This window comes from Taudactylus pleione, unplaced genomic scaffold, assembly GCF_031769625.1.
Source record: "Taudactylus pleione unplaced genomic scaffold, aTauple2 ptg000850l, whole genome shotgun sequence".
Taxonomy (NCBI): domain Eukaryota; kingdom Metazoa; phylum Chordata; class Amphibia; order Anura; family Myobatrachidae; genus Taudactylus; species Taudactylus pleione.
Window position 1 is genome coordinate 919069 of NW_028285252.1, and position 23848 is coordinate 942916.

Here is a 23848-nt window from a genome sequence, read left to right on the forward strand (position 1 = left end):
GGTGACCACCCACAGCTTTAGCGAGCGGCCAGGTTGATTGTCGCGATGGTCTTGACCATCGCGATCATCGGCGCTTGCGAAGAGACCCTTGTGGTAGGGTCTCGTCTGCCGCAAGCCCCTGTGAGCTTTCGGCTCTATTAGAGACGGAAGCTCACCACTGACATCACGAGTGATGTCAGTGGGGCCGCCCCCAAACGGCAGGCGTTCCGTCGGGAACGCTTCCGTTTGGCAAGCCACCCCCCCCCGCCCACGAAACTGTGCGAGCTGCCGATCACCATCGACAGCCGGCCCTTTTGTCGTAAGCCCCGGAGCGAGAGAATTTCTTGCTACGGGGCTTGCGCACGTGCAGTGCGGCCGCTGCGCGTGCGCAGGGCTTCAACATCGACCCGCTTGCGAGCGCATAGATGCTTGCGAGCGGGTCTGAATGAGACCCTTTGTATGATAGGGAGGCAGGGAGGAGGGGATTGCACAGGAATAATAGAGTCGTGAGAATAATCAAATAAGAGAACAGACATATACAAGGGAGGTGCGCCAAGGAGTAATATATATGTATCAAAAAGAGAAGAGAACAGAAAAAGACTCCATATACAGGGCACACTCCTATCACTATTGTTATATAACTGTTTAAAACTAACTTTTATTATTGTCTATTTAAAAAGAAAAAAAAATGGCTTAAATAGCACCGATCAGTGTCTGGAATGAATAGAAATACACAAATTTCTCCACTTGCAGGAGACCCACTGACACATTTTACAAAATGTTGACGTTTATAATTATTGATGCAGTTTCTACATACAGTATATCTGCAATATGAAATCTTATCCCAAAAGAGAAAGACAATGAGATAAATTGATAATAGCTCATATTATACCCATGTATACAGCTCGGCTATATGCCCGACCTGACAAGGCCCAGTAATGACGTTCCTGGTACTGCTGAAAGCTCATTACTCATGTAACCTCCCCGCTGAATGGATGTTTGAATAACGCTTTTCTACAAGTGATCAATTTCCCAATCTAAAAGCTTCGCAGCGTCCGGAGACAAATTGTGTACAAATTAAATGAAGGCGCGGGGAATCGGCACTCGGAGATTAATGACTTGTGTGACGTGCAGACAACGGCACAACATAGGCAGATTAATAACGCACGGCAGCGGCAAGAGGCGCTCCGTTGGGCCTGTATGTTGAGATGAACTCAGATCGCAGTCATGTAAGGCTGGCTGGCTGTACGGTATGGAGAAGCCGTTCTGGAGCCCCGAAACATAAGGAATACGTTCACTAGGCCGGGAAGTAACCATGTAAGGCTGGCTGGGTGTACGGTATGGAGAAGCCGTTCTGGAGCCCCGAAACATAAGGAATACGTTCACTAGGCCGGGAAGTAACCATGTAAGGCTGGCTGGGTGTACGGTATGGAGAAGCCGTTCTGGAGCCCCGAAACATAAGGAATACGTTCACTAGGCCGGGAAGTAACCATGTAAGGCTGGCTGGGTGTACGGTATGGAGAAGCCGTTCTGGAGCCCCGAAACATAAGGAATACGTTCACTAGGCCGGGAAGTAACCATGTAAGGCTGGCTGGGTGTACGGTATGGAGAAGCCGTTCTGGAGCCCCGAAACATAAGGAATACGTTCACTAGGCCGGGAAGTAACCATGTAAGGCTGGCTGGGTGTACGGTATGGAGAAGCCGTTCTGGAGCCCCGAAACATAAGGAATACGTTCACTAGGCCGGGAAGTAACCATGTAAGGCTGGCTGGGTGTACGGTATGGAGAAGCCGTTCTGGAGCCCCGAAACATAAGGAATACGTTCACTAGGCCGGGAAGTAACCATGTAAGGCTGGCTGGGTGTACGGTATGGAGAAGCCGTTCTGGAGCCCCGAAACATAAGGAATACGTTCACTAGGCCGGGAAGTAACCATGTAAGGCTGGCTGGGTGTACGGTATGGAGAAGCCGTTCTGGAGCCCCGAAACATAAGGAATACGTTCACTAGGCCGGGAAGTAACCATGTAAGGCTGGCTGGCTGTACGGTATGGAGAAGCCGTTCTGGAGCCCCGAAACATAAGGAATACGTTCACTAGGCCGGGAAGTAACCATGTAAAGATATCTTATAGTACAGCCTCAGCCACAGCTTAACTATAGGGCATATTTATTAAGCAATATTTGTAGGATATCTCCCCAAATCTGCCATCTTCGGGGGATACTCAAATATTAAGCATCTCCCAAATGCACCATGGACGGGTCGCAGCAGGCTTATAGGTTGCTATGTGGATATAGATTGTGCTGATTGGTATACGGGTCGGGAAGCCACAATTACAGTCAAGACCATCGCGACCATCTTTTTGGCCGCTCGCATATGCTGTGGGTGGTCACCCAACGCTATACGAGCAGCCGGGAGGCCGCTCCATTTTCATGGAGGAGGGCCCTGATTCAGAGCGAGCGCTCTGGTCAGAGCGTCCGGCTCTGAATCAGGCCCTATATCCTCAGAGGCTTATATACGTTTACCTGCTTACTGCTCATCTGTCTGCTTCACAGGCTGAAAAGTTCTTTCATAAAAGTAACACTTTATAAATCAACATTGTAGTTTATGTTGTGTGCGTTTCACCATACAAACTCCACGCTCCAGGCCAAACTAGATTTATTTATTGGTAACTCTCAAAAAGATTCTCTCCAACGGGAAGTGCCACATAAGTCTTCTACTGAGCGACCGTAGAGACTTATGCACTAAAACGATGTACTGTAGCCCATAGCAACCAGATGACAGCCTTTAGCCGCCTAGTGTAATCGGATTAACCAAAGCCGACATCCATTTTCCTTGCTACGGTTACAGCACCCCATTTCTCTTTGCGCCATGTTAGTAAAAAGGTCCTATAATAGCGCGCAAAAGTATGTGAAAACTTCTCTGCAACTTAAGTCACTAGTACCGATGATCTTATTTCAGAGACGATCAAATTTGCAGTTCAATTAAAGAAAAATCTTGGGGAACAAAAAAGCCAAATTGCAGAGAATGTTTTTGTTCCTGGCTCCAACTTTGAATACTTGAAATTCTTCTGCAACAGGATCCTTCAAACTAATTAACTTTTTCTCCCTGTCCCCAGACCAACATTGTCGAGGGTGAGCAGGAACGTTCCCTCGGGGGGTACGGAGCCGCCATTATGATCTTACAGGGCCGAGCCTTCATTTATAACCTCTATTTTCTGGGCCTGGGATTTGCACATATATTTTTCCCAGGAGATGAGGGAAAGCTGCCCTCTCCCCCCCCCCCCCCCAGCTCTAAAAGTATTAAATCTGCATTATGATTAAGTAAACAGCAGATTAAACCGCAGTCATAGATCCAAACTGTTATGATGCTGATTAAACCGGATTTTACACGTGATTGATTAGTTTCACATGTGTGTAATAACCGGCGCTGATTGCACTAAGCGGAAATGTCCTTCTGAAATCTGGACCACAGACAGTTGCTGGTTACCCTAAATGAGCCAGCGTGATGGGAAGCCAGCCGTCTATATATTACTTACTACTATTGTTTATATGTAAGGTAGCACAAAGCGTGTAAACTAGTAGCCACATAAGCTGCGTACACACACACACACACACCACACACCGATTTAGTCAATGAACAATTTTAGTAAACGATTTTCGTTCATTTTTTCCAAGGGAAAAATGAACGAAAATAGTTTACTAAAATCGTTCATTTACTAAATGTAATGAACGATTTTTTAGAACTACAAACGATTTTTGCATATTCCCTTAATGAAAGTCATTGAGTTGGTCAGTCTGACTGAACTACAAACGTGAATGCGCATGAACGATAATCGTTCATCGTTTTAACTTAGAAAGTGAACGATTTTTTCAGCGATTGAACGATAAACGATATCGTTAACGATAATAGTTAAAAAAAAATCGTTGTGTGTGTATGCACCTATAGAATAATGAATGAATTTTGACGCCTATCTTAATCCAGACGTCAGAAGGCCAAAGGACGCCAGATAAAACGAGGTAAGTCCGGGGCACCCTTAGCGTTAGCCCCGGGCGGGGGCGGGGGGGGGGGGTTAGGTTTAGGGAGCGTAGCGGGGTTAGGATGGGGGGGGGGGGGGGAGATAGAGTTAGGCACCCCTAGGGGGGGAGGGTTAGGACCACAGACAGTTGCACCACTGGAGGCGGTTAGGGTTAGGCACTAAGGGGGGGGGGGGATTAGGTTTAGGCATTAAGGGGGTGGGGTTAGGGTGCGGGGTGGTAGGCTACAAGAAGAGAGGGTAAGTATACCTCACCAACCCCTGTCAGGATACCAACCATGGCCGCTGTTGGTATTCTGATAGGAGGTACCCCGACAACCAGCATTACATACCCATTCTGTTATTTCATGTGTATTCACAATATCATTTATTGGTTATTTCACTAATATATTCGGTACCACAAGTATATCACACAGGATAGGGTTATATAGACACAGGGTTATATAGACACAATCTGTAATGATACATATCAGATATTTTGCCGATAGTGCCTCTGCCCGGGCACCGAACCACATGCCCCCTGCCAGCAGCAGCACAGAACCTTTGCCGTCACCTAGCGCCGCTTTGTGGGTACTATCACTGCCCTGTGCCCGCCTTTCGCACTTTATTCTTATATTGCTGGCACGGTTTGTGCTTATGTACTGTGTGAGGCACTGCAGAACCCTGGTGGCACCATATAAATAGAGCAGGACAACAATACTTAGATGATCATCCGTTACAGAATGCCGTCTGGAGAAGTGAAGCAGAGGGGACGTGTATCCTGTATATTTCTGAAGCTATGGGGGGGGGGGGGGAGGCGTCACCTGATCAAACAAGAAGCCAACCAATCAGGTACGGCGTTACATTTTGCCAAACAAGATGGATGTTGTTATGTCTGGGAGATATTTTAATGTTTTACTCTGGGTGAGGCCAAGCGACCTCCTCACAATTGTTTGGGGAATTATGTTTCAGGGCAAGCAGCGAGTTATCAGACAGATGAGAGTTTATGGTAAGAAGTCCTGGAGACTGTTCATTACTGAAGACGTAGAGGAAAAGCAGCTCTGCCTCCGTTCCTTTGAAGTCTGAGTGGACCATGTACATATAAAGCAGAGTAATCCGCCTTCTGTGACTGGTGCATTAGGCACATTCCACAACTGCTTATTATTCCCACATCGTGTGCTCCTTCCCGACTCCTCTGAATGGCTCTTACTAAGCCTATTCCTGGCCTCTCTGCTTAGGCTCCATCCCAGGTACAGAGGTGACCTCCTAATGGCTCTTACTAAGCCTATTCCTGGCCTCTCTGCTTAGGCTCCATCCCAGGTACAGAGGTGACTTCTCCTAATGGCTTTTACTAAGCCTATTCCCAGCCTCTCTGCTTAGGCTCCATCCCAGGTACAGAGGTGACCTCCTAATGGCTCTTACTAAGCCTATTCCCAGCCTCTCTGCTTAGGCTCCATCCCAGGTACAGAGGTGACTTCTCCTAATGGCTCTTACTAAGCCTATTCCCGGCCTCTCTGCTTAGGCTCCATGGATCCCAGGTACAGAGGTGACTTCTCCTAATGGCTCTTACTAAGCCTATTCCCGGCCTCTCTGCTTAGGCTCCATCCCAGGTACAGAGGTGACTTCTCCTAATGGCTTTTACTAAGCCTATTCCCGGCCTCTCTGCTTAGGCTCCATCCCAGGTACAGAGGTGACTTCTCCTAATGGCTCTTACTAAGCCTATTCCTGGCCTCTCTGCTTAGGCTCCATCCCAGGTACAGAGGTGACTTCTCCTAATGGACCCTGGGAAGTGACTGAATCACTAATTGGCATTTCTGCCTGGTTGTCATTCTGCCCATTATTAATTCACAAGGAATTTCTGGAATTCTGACCAATCCGGGATGCATGGACGGGGGCTTAGATCAGGGGACCTGGGCAGTGAATGGCAGGAGAAGCCTTTTCACATAGACAGTTCTCACAGCAGGGGGGGGGGGGAAAACAGGTTTCATGTGTGAATAGGGGTGTAAACCTCCGCGCAGTTCATGTCACCGAAGAGGTTTTATACACAGACGCTTACTCGCTCACATAGGAGGCTGCACTCGGGCGAATAACCTCCATCTGCTATAGCGCTGGTGCAAGTTTCCACGCTGCGACCGATGGTGGCATCTAAAGATGCGCCAGGCGGTATTACAGAGTTTGAAGATGCTGAAAGTGGGCGTGTCAGTTCTTGCACATGCAGACGCACGGATTTACACTAGGAAAGTGCTTGTGGCGGCATTTGCATAAAGTCGCAGGAGCAATACCTGCGCATACATACATTACACTAGGAGACAGTGCTATATATCAGTATATAATTACTAGGCCGCCAGCTGCTGATGTGAACGCTCGTGTGCTGAAGCTGGTTGTAGTAGTCACTTTGGCCGCTCTCAGCTCCCCGTCACGCTGATTGTGCCTATGGCAGCGGCGTTCAGCGATCACTGCGGTGATCTGATACATTGATAACACACTGAACAGATCATCGTAAATCTCACTGCGCGCACGAATCCTGATATAGCAGCATTAATGAGCGGACATTGAATAACTGGTTATTTCCAGCATTCTGTTACCATGGATAGACTGTATCTATCTGTCCGCTTGCATTAGACTGCATGTATCTGTCCGCTTGCATTAGACTGCATGTATCTGTCCGCTTGCATTAGACTGCATGTATCTGTCCGCTTGCATTAGACTGCATGTATCTGTCTCTTTGCATTAGACTGCCTTTGATCCCCAGCAGAACTTGGCCACTGCTCGCTCCTTACTTAGGCTGTCTGCTCATTCTCCATGTAGAGGGGGGACTGATTGCAACCAGCAGAAAGTAATAGAACATTTGCGGTAATTTATGTTTCTGTCCAACTGTATGTTTCCGTATTATAGTACAGAGACCAGGGGTGAGCCGTAGGTCCTGTAACACACACGCCTAATGGATACATGCATGTAATGGGCCTGTCTGTAAAGACTGACTGACGGTGGATAGGAAACACCATGTATTTAGCATGAAGTGCAGACTCCAGGCCTGATACAGCAGTACGCGCTAGCGCACTGGTGATCGCAGATTATCGGGAATCTGTGCAGGACCTGTACAGCGAATGCGTAGGTCTGCGATACCGCACTCAGGAGCTCATTCAGCCCCGCTCGCAAGATGCGGTCGCTCGCTGGCAAAAAGGGGCCGGTTATTTAAATTGAGCGCTCGCACTGCATCGCGTAAGGATGCCCACTATGTTTTAGCGAGCTACGGCAAAGTGCGCTCGCAAGTGTCTAAAGACGCCTCTTGCCACCCGCAACAGACATCTCCGGGAAATAGAGGATTAATCGGGACCATCGTCAACCATCGGAGCTGCTCGCAGCCCTTGGGATTGCTTTAGCCTTCCGCAAGCACAGCGATCAGCGCTGGCAGAAATACATGCAGGTGACGTGTACAATGACGCTACTTTGCCAATTGTGCACACCCTTTAAACACCGTTTCGGCGACCTGACACATCCACTCCCCCGTTCACAAGCACCTTCCCTTGTTACCTCCCATAAACGGCGCTATCTGTCACTCAAAGCAGCGACCTAATAGTGGCTTACGAGGAACCTAAATCAGATCGCAACAAATGGCTTGCGCACGTGCACTGCGAATTATACGCATGCACAGATGGCTGTAAATCGCTCAGAGCGATCGAGCGGGTCTGAATTAGGTCCTCAGTCCAGCAAAAGACTGTCAGTGATTGCCAGTCTGCTGACGTTTCTGGGCGGGCTGGGGACAGGGACGCCTCAGTTTCCCAAAACACCGCCGTTGGGGGAGAGTGAAGAGGAAGGACATCTCTCAGGATTGGAAATATCCCGTATACGAGAAGCTGGACCCTTAATTGTAACATCATCTGCTGCTCTGAAGCTGTGGGGTGGGCATTTCCCTGTGTGCAGACTATCGCTGCAGGAAACCAATGTTCTGCAGAACAATTAGCTGGTCGCACAATCTCCACAGACACGGAATCTGCAGAATGGGCCAATTACAGCGCGCAGTTCTGATAACGCTATGTAACTGATTCAGACCCGCTGGCGAGCGCTTGCAAGCGGGTCGATGGTGGCCCAGTGCGTATGCACACGACGGAGCCGGCTCCGTCGTGCGCATGCGCAAGACCCGGATAGCGACGGGCAAACCGTCGCTCCGGGTCTCATACCAAAGGGGGCGTGCTGTCGATGTTGAGTGACAGCATGTCCCCTTTGGTGGGCGTGCCGGGGGCATGGCTGCCCAGATGGAGGCATTCCCATGGGATCGCCTACCGTCTGGGGCTGGCCCCACTGACATCACAAGTGATGTCAGTGGGAGTGCTTTCGGCTCTGATAGAGCCGAAAGCACTCCAGGGCTTGCGACAACGAGACCCTACCACAAGGGTCTCGTCGCAAGCCCGATGGTCGCGATGGTCTTGACCATCTCGACCATCTTCCTGGCCGCTCGCTATAGCTGTGGGTAGTCACCCACAGCTATACGAGCGGCCAGGAGGCCGCTCTAAAAATCAAGAAGGACGACCCTGATTCAGAGCGAGCGCTCTGTCAGAGCGTCCGGCTCTGAATCAGGGCCTAAGGCATGTCAGTGGGGCCGGCCCAGGTCTCGCGCATGCGCACGATGGATCGCGAGCGGGTCTGAATCAATGATCGAGCATTGTGCAGCCTCAGGGAGAAAATCGCACAAAATTATAATATATATATATATATATATATATATAGTATTACCAAGGTAGATGCCAATAATTTACACTTTTGCTGCAAGTAAATGTACATTTTAGATAATCTCTTCATCTCCACCTTGGCCTTTAAAGCTACAGCCTGAGACACCTCAGATTTCCTCATGACGGCGGGTAGGGACGGGTCCATCGATGCTTGCTAATCATGGATGATCTGGGGTAGATGGTTTTCCTATTTATGGTATGATAGCAATGGTTTCCCACCATCAATGGACTTTGTTCCCATTACTGATGTGAATACAGAGGTCAGAGGGCCTGAATCAGAACCGGCCTTCTGTTTTTTTTTTAGAGCGGCCTCCTGTTTGCTCGCATAGCTGTGGGTGACCACCCGCAGCTATAGAGAGCTGCCAGGAAGATGGTCGCGATGGTCAAGACCATCGCGACCATCGGGCTTGTGACGAGACCCTTGTGGTAGGGTCTCATTGCCACAAGCCCCAGAGAGATTTTGGCTCTAACAGAGTGGGGCCTACGTCTGGGCAGCCACTCCCCCCGGCACACCCACCAAAGGGGGCGTGCTGTCACTCAACATCGACAGCACGTCCCCTTGGGTGCGAGACCCGGAGCAACGGAGTGCCCGTCGCTATCCAGGTCTCAAGCATGCGCTATATGAGCCAGAAGATCTCTGGGGCTTGCGGCCACGAGACCCTACCACAAGGGTCTAGTCACAAGCCCGATGGTCACGATGGTCTTGACCATCGTGACCATCATCCTGGCCGCTCGCAATAGCTGTGGGTAGTCACCCATAGCTATGCGAGCGGCCAGGAGGCCGCTCCTAAAAAAAAAAAAAAAACCTGATTCAGAGCGTCTGTCTCTGAATCAGGCAAATTGTGCTGGAAATTTGGTGCGTTTTGATCAGGGATGTGTGGAAAAGGTAGAGAGGGGAGGCAGTGCCTCACCTTCCATACACTGTTTAGGATGATACAAAGAAGATATGTCATATTTTCTTTAATTTTTCTTATAATTTTTATAGTCTGAAGTATACCCAAGTATGACAGGTGAGGCTCTGCCTCACCTCGCCGCACATCACTGGTCAATAGCAATGGGTAACATCAATGTTGAAACTGCAATTGTGTAACCCCAATGATGGGAGTGCCCCTGGTTTTGCAGCTTTGCAAAGATCCCCCAAATTAATGATTACTGACATTAGCCAGGTTACTGGGATATTGCCAGGAAGTTCCTGTCGTGTACTGTATGTTACCAGCATAGTATGTCATCTTCCTGGGTCTATATCACCCCATGGTCAGCAGCATACAGGTGCTATTATTTGAGTATACAGAATAAGAACAGATACCAGAAATAACATCCAACCTATAAAACACACTAGTCTGTTGTCCCAGACTATCCAGTGACCCCCGGATTACGGTAAGAGCGCCCCGCAAGGTGCCATGCGAACGCAAATCCCATCTTCAAGCCCCACCCTCTTCTGTGAATATCAAGTAGGTGGGGTTTGTTGACAAAATCAGTGTCATCATACTCATTGCCCCGCCCATTTGGCCACGTCAGTGATGTCATCATGTCACCATACCTGCCATGCCAGGGGTGGAATGTGGCATTGCCACAGCCCCTCTAACAACATTTTGGAGGAGGGCCGGGTGATTCCGGGCCACTCCATCTTTGCCCCTGTGAGTAATTACAGGGGGACCAGTGCATGCAGAATTAATCCACAATTGGGGCTTCATGGCACATGCTATGGTTGGGAGGGTGAGCTGATCACCCCACTAATCTGTGGGCACCATAGTGGCCACCCCTAAATAATAAGAGGAATAACGTGATGCTATTTCATATTCTGAGGGCATTTTTCCTGCTAGAGTCTTTATTGTGGCACAAAATCATGTTGGAATTGACGTTAATTGAAATATCTAATTTCTCCTCACATAAGGTAGCACCAATTGTTTCATTATTCTCATAAACTCTCGTATATCTGATCATTTGCTCCACAACTGAGTGTATCTAAAATTTGGCCCCCACCAATGCGCCACAATCCAGGTGCCAACTAGGATTGAGCCGAATAACGCAAATAACGTTCCATGTTACTCAATCTTCTAACAAAGTGCTGGGGGCTGGGAGCGGACAAACGACTGTATATATACCAGCACAGGTAATGTCTAGATACGCTCTGCTACAGAGCACATCTAGCGAATGATCGGGGGTAGAATAGGGGTCATGTTTGCAGAAGAGACCTTTAACATTTTTATTTTGCACATTTAAAACCCCACATAAGGAAGTTCAAAAAGACGGGTTTATCTTTGATTTGGAAGACGAGCAACTACCTGTCACACACCAAAAATCTGCAAATGGTTGCACAAGCGGTCCTTCAAGAAGGCAGGTTTGGCACAGTGCACTAGGAACAAATATACCTGTTTGCAAATGATCCCCACCTCATTGTTCTAAAGACAGATTTATGGTTCACTTCTGACAAAGGGTAATTCAGCTTGAAAAGTCAAGCTGAAAAGCTTTCCCCCTTTAGTAAGGACGATAATTCCTGATAAAAAATAAAATAGCCCTCTCCCAGCAATTTTTGGAATCCGCTTCTGAATTCTGGATTTTTTTTTTTTTGTTCCATGCTGCAGGAAAAGGAAGCTCAGGAAAAAAAAAAGCTTTTGTTCAATAGAAACTCAACCCAAAATAGTTTACTGGCTGCCGACCCTTCCAGTGTCCCCTGATAAACTCTGCACATTTAATCATCGATATACCTCCCCCTTCCCCCCTTCATAAACATCTTGGTTCTTCGAGGAATTCAGGTTTGCCCACTCAGCCCCGAGGAGATATGGCTAAAACTGCAGAACATTACACTCTGTGTAGCTGCGGGCTCTGAATTTCCTTTCTCCCTAAATCAAGTTCACATAAAGCCACAAATCTGGACTTCCCCTCGGACAGGAAACAGGAAGTGAGTGGAAAAGCAAGATTTCAGCCTGGGCTCTTCAGAACAATGAAAATCGCTTCTTTGCAGGAAAACGGACGTGCGTCAAACGGAAACTCACATTTTAGGAAGGGATGAAAGACTGACCTTTTAGTTTGAATTCCTTGAAGAATAAAATCCTAATGGATATTGCGCAGTAATTGGGCCTCTAATGTAAAACAGAAATAAGGGAGAGCAGGATTGTGTCACGCGGAGAGAGACATTGAACAAAAAAAAAAAGATAGTAATAATAAGAACCGCGGGGCTACGTGAGCGCCAATAGGCCGGTGACAGACGCACACCTTATATATTCTGTATGGGATACACCGCGCAGTGATCAGCTGTACGCCTCTGGCAAGGAATTCGCGATGAATAGAGCGGCAATGACCCTCAATTGTCACTTTCTTTCAATAGCCAAATAATAGACAATTTATTTTCATACAATTATTGTCTACAGTTCAAAAAGTTTAGAATAACATAGAAGTCGTTTAATAATGAAAATGCATTTTACAGTGGACTCGTTGTGAATTTTCCCTCCTCATTGTACATTAGAAAGTGCTAAAGGTTTTCTAAGAGCTGCACAGACTAATGTCAGACATCGCTACCAAGTTAAACAAAAAAGGTCAGAGAGGGCGTTATGTTTGAAAAGGTTTTAATAATGCGGCAACATTTAAAATTCAATTAAAAAAAGTAACACCAGGCATATTTACTATTTATTTTCAAAACCACTGATATTCAGCCGTATCGCCCGTGGGATATGAAACAGCAAAAATACGCAATGTAAAACCAGGCGCGTTCTGCGCTCAACATTATTTCTGTTTTGAGAACTCAGTAAATATGACCATTTGGGCCTGATTCAAAGTTGGCCGCAGAAGCGCACACAGCAGCGCACACACGCAGCAGCGCACACACACACAGCAGTGCCTATTGGCAGTCGCCGGTCTGCAACTTTATGCAAATGCCGCTACAAAGTCCTTCCGTCGTGTACATCCCTGTGGCCGATTGTGCACCGACTGAGACGTCCACTTTTAGCTCCCGTGCACACAATAATGCTGATTGCTGCGTCCTTGAGGTATCTAGATTAAAGATCGACAGTGTCTAGATAGACACTCAAAAGGCAATAGGTTCACAGGGACAAATGGTTGACGCATATTTTTTCAACATTTTTAAGGTTAGGTTCAAGGTAAGGCACTTTCCGGAGGGTTAGGGTTAGGCTGCAGAAGGGGAGGGTTAGGGTTAGGCACTTTTCGGAGGGTTAGGCTACGGAAAGGGAGGGTTAGGGTTAGGCTGCGGAAGGGGAGGGTTAGGGTTAGGCGCCAGGAGGAGGGTTAGGGTCAGGCACTTTTCGGAGGGTTAGGCTACGGAAGGGGAGGGTTAGGGTTAAGCACCAAGAGGAGGGTTAGGGTGAAGATTAGGCTTAAATTATACACACAAAAAGTCTTGCCCATATTGTGTTGACCATTTGTCCCTGTCGACCATATTTGTGTCAACCATTGGTACCTGTCAACCTTTTGCCCATGTCGACACATTGTCTGCCTACCAACTGTTGTTGATCTATTGAGGGTCTATCTAGACCCTGTCGATCTTCTATACCACACCCATCCTAAGACACCACTCGGTCGCACTATTGAAACTTATGCCGGCCCCATGGTACGCACAGTGTCTCTGGCCGAGGATGGCCTCCTTTGTGAGCGATCCAGTGTCTATTTAGACAACTACTTTTATTGGCAAGCCGGAGGCACTCACATAACGTACATCTTCAATAGTTAGGGGTCTGGGTCTGCAACAGGGCAGAGCAGGGGCATTGGCTGGTCACCGTTACCTAGAAAAAAAGAGCATGTCGTCCCTGCTTTCCTGGAGGGCTGAGGCCAGGGTCTGTGTCGGCAGATGCAGATTCCTGGCTTCTGAGATGATCAGCGCCCGGTCAGGCTGCATGGTCGCGATGTTGGGATGGTGCTCGCTGATGCAGCCAGGAGCTGTCTGACACCTCCTACATTCGCATTAAGATGAGCGGAATTAGCAAAGCTGCTTGTGTGCGATTCCGGCCATCTCTGTATCAGGCGCCATGTTTGTGCGCAATTCTAGCCACCACCCTGTCACTGCCTATGAGCCCCCATCACTTTTCTCATCACCATCTTTCCTAATCGCACCAGCACCTCTGCGTAACGTATGCGCCATAGCAGATTTCAGAAATGTTTGCGCACGTGTAGTTGAAAAAAAATAAAATAAATCAGAAATTACAATATATATATATATATAAATGGGCAGAGCTGCTCCGCTACGTGTGTATCCTGTGCTGCAAATCACGGCCAGTTGGATGCTTATTTATGAACAATGAATATGCCCCTTAATGGTGCATACACACGGTCAGATTTTTCCTTCAGATATGAACGATAACGATTTAAAAATCGTTCAGTCGTTCATATCTGAAGGAAAATCTGACATATCTGACATACCTGAACGATGGACGATCAACGATGCGCGTTCCCGTTTGTCAGATAACGATATCTGATGTGTTTGCAGTCAGACTTAGACGATTCCATTCATTTTAATGCAGTCAAAAATCGTTCAATCGTTCATCTGACAAATCTGACAAGTCTGACAAATCTGACCATGTGTATGCTCCATAAGCTGCATACACACACAACGATTTTTTGACCGATAATCGTTATACGATATCGTTTAACGATAATCGTTTGAAAAAATCGTTCACTTTCTGAGTCAAATGATGAACGATTATTGTTCATGCGCGTTCACATTTGTAGTTTGTAGTTCAGTCAGACTTGTCAACTGAACGATTTTCATTAAGGGAATATGCAAAAATCGTTTGTAGTTCATAAAAATCGTTCATTACACTTTAAAAAATCTGACAGATAATATGCTCCCTGAGCGATATCGTCTAGTGTGTCCCCGGCAGGCTGTGCTCAATGTCGTTTATGACATTGAGCACAGCCGCTGAACGATATCATTAACGATATCGTTCAGCGCCGGGCTCTCTCCCCCATTCCCTGACATGCAGCAACCTGACGAGATCGTCAGGTTGGCCTGCATGTCAGCCCGATGATGACGAACGACCCGCGGGAACGCGCGTCGTCATCGTTCATCTTTTCTGGGCTTAAAAATGGACGATAAAGTGGACAACTGAACGATAACGATATCGTTATCGTTCAGTCGTCCACTTTATCGCCCAGTGTGCACGCACCTATAATCTGACAGAAAATCGTTGGTAACAAAATCATTGTGTGTGTATGCAGCTTGAGTCCTATAGTCACCATCACTAACAACATCAGAAATCCAGGCAGGGGGTATTAGAGAAGTGCCCCAGGAAGGAGGTAAATGTGCTGCAGTGGAATTTTTCGGCAGCATATATTTTTAGCCGAGTGCGCGTGCGCAGAACAGGGAACTCTGGGAGAAAGTAGGGAGAGAACGGAGTCTTTCTCGCGTTTCTCCAGTGCAGGCAGAAATCGCGTCAGCCACATACTGCTTACTCTCCCGGAAGGTGCGGGCGCCAGCCACATACTGCCTACTCTCCCGGAAGGTGCGGGCGCCAGTCACATACTGCCTACTCTCCCGGAAGGTGCGGGCGCCAGTCACATACTGCCTACTCTCCCGGAAGGTGCGGGCGTCAGTCACATACTGCTTACTCTCCCGGAAGGTGCGGGCGCCAGTCACATACTGCTTACTCTCCCGGAAGGTGCGGGCGCCAGTCACATACTGCTTACTCTCCCGGAAGGTGCGGGCGCCAGCCACATACTGCTTACTCTCCCGGAAGGTGCGGGCGCCAGCCACATACTGCCTACTCTCCCGGAAGGTGCGGGCGCCAGCCACATACTGCCTACTCTCCCGGAAGGTGCGGGAGACACGATTTTTCGGGTAGTCCCCCGGACCCCCAGAAAAGTGGGTTACTATGGCTGGCATGCATCCCACCCGCAACGCGCTCTGTCTTAGAGGACAATGTCACATTAAGTGGAGATAGTATACACATGAGGCCTCTGGCCTGAAGAGCTTACAGTCCGCAGGTGACGAAAACGAAGTGGACAGAAATATAGTGAAGTTCATGGTACATAAAATGGGGAACTAGTTGGTCAGAAAACGTCAGGTCTGCTAACAGAACCCATGGAGCAGTGCGGGTTTTAGGTTATCCCTGTAGCTTTAGCTGCTAGGCATCTCTTCCACATCTCTGAGCATTGCAGGTTACCAGGATTTCCTGGCTTTATGTTTCCTGCAAGAGGCCACAACCTGGGACATTGGTGTAAAACTCCAACAAGAGATAAGAAGCTATAAATGTGAGAGAACAAAGAGGGAGACTGATATACCCTGCTGACACGCTAATCCCATCATCCACTGCAACGTTTGGCATGTTACACGCAGCGCTGGGCATACATGCTATGTATGTGATACACATGGATCTCACATGCCAACACGTGTTTTATATGTGATTTTCACACATGCAGACATAAACATTCCCTATTGCGGCGATCTGGAGATATGTTCAAAAACATTGCACTCCCCCCTCCATGTTATATCCGGTCAGTAAGTGAGAGACAGCTCACAGTGATCCGAGCCCCCAGGACTGGTCTTATTATAGATTGTCAGGTATCAGAGACTTACGCTCCTTTGTTCTGAACGAAACAGGAAAAGTGTTACTCACAGATAAGGGACATTGGTAGGACCTCTGTACCCAAGGGGCTAAGGGTCCATTCATGTCTGTAGTTGGAGCAGTGGTTCTCAAACAGGTCACGTTTTCCAGATCACCCAGCAGGTGCACAGGTGAAGTCATTACTCACTTACACATTTTATAAGATCCACAGGTGTAGCTAATCATTTCACTTGCGATTCTGTGATGAGACCAGGAAAACATGCACTGTTTGGGGTCCTGAGGACTGAGTTTGAGAACCTGTGGTTTAGAGCAGTGGTTCTGAAACTCGGTCCTCAGGACCCCCACACAGTTCATGTTTTGCAGGTCACCCAGCAGCTGCACAAGTGTATTCATCACTCACTGACAAATTTAAAAGATCCATAGGTAGAGCTAATTATTTCACTTGTGATTATGTGAGGAGACCTGGAAAACATGCACTGTTTGGAGTTCTCAGGACCAAGTTTGAGATCCTGCGGTGTAGAGCATAGGTTCTCAAACTCGGTCCTCAGGACCCCAAACAGTGCATGTTTTCCAGGTCTCCTCACAGAATCAGAAGTGAAATAATTAGATCCACTTGTGGCTCTTTAAAAATGTTTCTGTAAAGGTGCATACACACACAACGATTTTTTGAACGATTATCGATAAACGATATCGATTATCATTCATCGTTGAAAAAATCGTTCACTTTCTAAGTTAAAACTATGAACGATTATCGTTCATGTGCGTTCACGTTTGTAGGTTGTAGTTCAGTCAGACTGACCAACTCAACGATTTTCAGTAAGGGAATATGCAAAAATCGTTTGTAGTTACAAAAAAATCGTTCATTTGTCCCTTGAAAAAATGAACGAAAATCGTTTACTAAAATCGTTTATTTACAAAATCGTTGTGTGTGTATGCAGCTTAAGTAATGAGTACACCTGTGCACCTGCTGGGTGACCTGGAAAACGTGACCTGTGTGGGGTCCTGAGGACTGGGTTTGAGAGCCAATGGTTTAGAATAGACCTTCTCAACATGGCCCCTTCCGCCAGCTGCTCCAATCCTGGGCTTGACTCTTAATGTATGTGTTAAACACATTTCTCATCAATTACCTGGGATAGCTGCAAGGAAAGCCAGCATCCGGAACTTGGTCCTCGCAGCTTACGTCATCTGAAGAAGGTGTTAGACGCTGTAGCCTATGGGCTACATATAGCAAAAACTAGCCGGGTGAGGGTTCCATAGGAATCCTCCCCCGGTAACGGCTGCAGACTGTCTCTGCAGGTGCTTATACATACATTTAGCTGGTATGATCGCCTCCTGCAATACAATCATGGGGGCTAATATCGAGCCCAGATCGCATTGCAAATGTCATCATTAATAAATGGGCCTCTATCTCTGCTAACCTCAGTAAGATAAAACCCTTATAAAGCTGTCCCTATGCGCTGTGATGTGTGGCCCCAGAACAAACACTGTGCCAGATAGAACCATTATCAGGGAGAAGAGCATAGGCAAACGCAGGGGGGTTACAGGTTGCCTGGAAACCCCCCTCCTTAGCCCACACCATGATGACCACAATAGAAATAGCATATAATACTAAAGTTGCATGTATTTAAGATCCCCTTAGTGTCACAAATCAAATAATTATATATACCTATGCACCAACTAGGAGATTTGGAAAACATGCACTGTTAGGGGTGCACTATATAGACCAGCTATAGGGTAAATACTATATAGACCAGCTATAGGGTCAATTGTTAATACTGTATAATAATAGACTATCCATTACATAAGGAAACAAATCTGTACATATGTCCAGGGCAGTTCAAGAATACACCCCATTCCCTCCCAGATTCCAGAACTTGCTCCCATGCTCTGGAATGGTGCCCACATCTGAGATAAAAACATTCAGCTCAGACAGGATGGCCCTACTGCCGCATATAATGGATTACTGTGATCACTGGTCCTGTATATGCTGGGATTATGACACACAATACACTATGTATGACACATATAATGGGTTACTGTGATCACTGGTCCTGTATATGCTGGAATTATGACACACAATACACTATGTATGACACATATAATGGGTTACTGTGATCGCTGGTCCTGTATACGCTGGAATTATGACACACAATACACTATATATGACACATATAATGGGTTACTGTGATCGCTGGTCCTGTATATGCTGGAATTCTGACACACAATACACTATATATGACACATATAATGGGTTACTGTGATCGCTGGTCCTGTATATGCTGGGATTATGACACACAATACACTATGTATGATACATATAATGGGTTACTGTGATCACTGGTCCTGTATATGCTGGAATTATGACACACAATACACTATGTATGACACATATAATGGGTTACTGTGATCACTGGTCCTGTATATGCTGGAATTATGACACACAATACACTATGTATGACACATATAATGGGTTACTGTGATCGCTGGTCCTGTATACGCTGGAATTATGACACACAATACACTATGTATGACACATATAATGGGTTACTGTGATCACTGGTCCTGTATATGCTGGAATTATGACACACAATACACTATGTATGACACATATAATGGGTTACTGTGATCGCTGGTCCTGTATACGCTGGAATTATGACACACAATACACTATGTATGACACATATAATGGGTTACTGTGATCACTGGTCCTGTATATGCTGGGATTATGACACACAATACACTATGTATGACACATATAATGGGTTACTGTGATCACTGGTCCTGTATATGCTGGAATTATGACACACAATACACTATGTATGACACATATAATGGGTTACTGTGATCGCTGGTCCTGTATACGCTGGAATTATGACACACAATACACTATATATGACACATATAATGGGTTACTGTGATCGCTGGTCCTGTATATGCTGGAATTCTGACACACAATACACTATATATGACACATATAATGGGTTACTGTGATCGCTGGTCCTGTATATGCTGGGATTATGACACACAATACACTATATATGACACATATAATGGGGTACTGTGATCACTGGTCCTGTATATGCTGGGATTATGACACACAATACAGTATGTATGACACATATAATGGGTTACTGTGATCACTGGTCCTGTATATGCTGGAATTATGACACACAATACACTATGTATGACACATATAATGGGTTACTGTGATCGCTGGTCCTGTATATGCTGGGATTATGACACACAATACACTATGTATGATACATATAATGGGTTACTGTGATCGCTGGTCCTGTATATGCTGGAATTATGACACAATACACTATGTATGACACATATAATGGGTTACTGTGATCACTGGTCCTGTATAAGCTGGAATTATGACACACAATACGCTATGTATGACACATATAATTGGTTACTGTGATCACTGGTCCTGTATATGCTGGAATTATGACACACAATACGCTATGTATGACACATATAATGGGTTACTGTGATCACTGGTCCTGTATATGCTGGAATTATGACACACAATACACTATGTACGACACATATAATGGGTTACTGTGATCACTGGTCCTGTATATGCTGGGATTATGACACACAATACACTATGTATGACACATATAATGGGTTACTGTGATCGCTGGTCCTGTATACGCTGGAATTATGACACACAATACACTATATATGACACATATAATGGGTTACTGTGATCGCTGGTCCTGTATATGCTGGGATTATGACACACAATACACTATATATGACACATATAATGGGGTACTGTGATCACTGGTCCTGTATATGCTGGGATTATGACACACAATACAGTATGTATGACACATATAATGGGTTACTGTGATCACTGGTCCTGTATATGCTGGAAATATGACACACAATACACTATGTATGACACATATAATGGGTTACTGTGATCGCTGGTCCTGTATATGCTGGGATTATGACACACAATACACTATGTATGATACATATAATGGGTTACTGTGATCGCTGGTCCTGTATATGCTGGAATTATGACACAATACACTATGTATGACACATATAATGGGTTACTGTGATCACTGGTCCTGTATATGCTGGAATTATGACACACAATACGCTATGTATGACACATATAATTGGTTACTGTGATCACTGGTCCTGTATATGCTGGAATTATGACACACAATACGCTATGTATGACACATATAATGGGTTACTGTGATCACTGGTCCTGTATATGCTGGAATTATGACACACAATACACTATGTACGACACATATAATGGGTTACTGTGATCACTGGTCCTGTATATGCTGGAATTATGACACACAATACACTATGTATGACACATATAATGGGTTACTGTGATCGCTGGTCCTGTATACGCTGGAATTATGACACACAATACACTATATATGACACATATAATGGGTTACTGTGATCGCTGGTCCTGTATATGCTGGGATTATGACACACAATACACTATATATGACACATATAATGGGGTACTGTGATCACTGGTCCTGTATATGCTGGGATTATGACACACAATACAGTATGTATGACACATATAATGGGTTACTGTGATCACTGGTCCTGTATATGCTGGAATTATGACACACAATACACTATGTATGACACATATAATGGGTTACTGTGATCGCTGGTCCTGTATATGCTGGGATTATGACACACAATACACTATGTATGATACATATAATGGGTTACTGTGATCGCTGGTCCTGTATATGCTGGAATTATGACACAATACACTATGTATGACACATATAATGGGTTACTGTGATCACTGGTCCTGTATATGCTGGAATTATGACACACAATACGCTATGTATGACACATATAATTGGTTACTGTGATCACTGGTCCTGTATATGCTGGAATTATGACACACAATACGCTATGTATGACACATATAATGGGTTACTGTGATCACTGGTCCTGTATATGCTGGGATTATGACACACAATACACTATGTATGACACATATAATGGGTTACTGTGATCGCTGGTCCTGTATACGCTGGAATTATGACACACAATACACTATATATGACACATATAATGGGTTACTGTGATCGCTGGTCCTGTATATGCTGGGATTATGACACACAATACACTATATATGACACATATAATGGGGTACTGTGATCACTGGTCCTGTATATGCTGGGATTATGACACACAATACAGTATGTATGACACATATAATGGGTTACTGTGATCACTGGTCCTGTATATGCTGGAATTATGACACACAATACACTATGTATGACACATATAATGGGTTACTGTGATCGCTGGTCCTGTATATGCTGGGATTATGACACACAATACACTATGTATGATACATATAATGGGTTACTGTGATCGCTGGTCCTGTATATGCTGGAATTATGACACAATACACTATGTATGACACATATAATGGGTTACTGTGATCACTGGTCCTGTATATGCTGGAATTATGACACACAATACGCTATGTATGACACATATAATTGGTTACTGTGATCACTGGTCCTGTATATGCTGGAATTATGACACACAATACGCTATGTATGACACATATAATGGGTTACTGTGATCACTGGTCCTGTATATGCTGGAATTATGACACACAATACACTATGTACGACACATATAATGGGTTACTGTGATCACTGGTCCTGTATATGCTGGGATTATGACACACAATACACTATGTATGACACATATAATGGGTTACTGTGATCGCTGGTCCTGTATACGCTGGAATTATGACACACAATACACTATATATGACACATATAATGGGTTACTGTGATCGCTGGTCCTGTATATGCTGGGATTATGACACACAATACACTATATATGACACATATAATGGGGTACTGTGATCACTGGTCCTGTATATGCTGGGATTATGACACACAATACAGTATGTATGACACATATAATGGGTTACTGTGATCACTGGTCCTGTATATGCTGGAATTATGACACACAATACACTATGTATGACACATATAATGGGTTACTGTGATCGCTGGTCCTGTATATGCTGGGATTATGACACACAATACACTATGTATGATACATATAATGGGTTACTGTGATCGCTGGTCCTGTATATGCTGGAATTATGACACAATACACTATGTATGACACATATAATGGGTTACTGTGATCACTGGTCCTGTATATGCTGGAATTATGACACACAATACGCTATGTATGACACATATAATTGGTTACTGTGATCACTGGTCCTGTATATGCTGGAATTATGACACACAATACGCTATGTATGACACATATAATGGGTTACTGTGATCACTGGTCCTGTATATGCTGGAATTATGACACACAATACACTATGTACGACACATATAATGGGTTACTGTGATCACTGGTCCTGTATATGCTGGAATTATGACACACAATACACTATGTATGACACATATAATGGGTTACTGTGATCGCTGGTCCTGTATACGCTGGAATTATGACACACAATACACTATATATGACACATATAATGGGTTACTGTGATCGCTGGTCCTGTATATGCTGGGATTATGACACACAATACACTATATATGACACATATAATGGGGTACTGTGATCACTGGTCCTGTATATGCTGGGATTATGACACACAATACAGTATGTATGACACATATAATGGGTTACTGTGATCACTGGTCCTGTATATGCTGGAATTATGACACACAATACACTATGTATGACACATATAATGGGTTACTGTGATCGCTGGTCCTGTATATGCTGGGATTATGACACACAATACACTATGTATGATACATATAATGGGTTACTGTGATCGCTGGTCCTGTATATGCTGGAATTATGACACAATACACTATGTATGACACATATAATGGGTTACTGTGATCACTGGTCCTGTATATGCTGGAATTATGACACACAATACGCTATGTATGACACATATAATTGGTTACTGTGATCACTGGTCCTGTATATGCTGGAATTATGACACACAATACGCTATGTATGACACATATAATGGGTTACTGTGATCACTGGTCCTGTATATGCTGGAATTATGACACACAATACACTATGTATGACACATATAATGGGTTACTGTGATCACTGGTCCTGTATATGCTGGAATTATGACACACAATACACTATGTATGACACATATAATGGGTTACTGTGATCGCTGGTCCTGTATACGCTGGAATTATGACACACAATACACTATGTATGACACATATAATGGGTTACTGTGATCGCTGGTCCTGTATACGCTGGAATTATGACACACAATACACTATGTATGACACATATAATGGGTTACTGTGATCGCTGGTCCTGTATACGCTGGAATTATGACACACAATACACTATGTATGACACATATAATGGGTTACTGTGATCGCTGGTCCTGTATACGCTGGAATTATGACACACAATACACTATGGATGACACATATAATGGGTTACTGTGATCGCTGGTCCTGTATACGCTGGAATTATGACACACAATACACTATGTATGACGCATATAATGGGTTACTGTGATCGCTGGTCCTGTATACGCTGGAATTATGACACACAATAC

General features: G+C 45.3%; 1 protein-coding gene across 1 annotated transcript in view; it reads right to left on the reverse strand.

Moving 5' to 3' along the window:
* EGFL7 (EGF like domain multiple 7) overlaps window positions 1-16363 on the reverse strand; it is a 46930-nt gene extending 30567 nt beyond the window's left edge. Inside the window, exon 1 of the mRNA XM_088458785.1 lies at window positions 16282-16363. The gene's annotated coding sequence lies outside the window, so the exon portion shown is untranslated. The remainder of the gene's footprint in view (window positions 1-16281) is intronic.
* Window positions 16364-23848: the final 7485 nt, after the last annotated feature.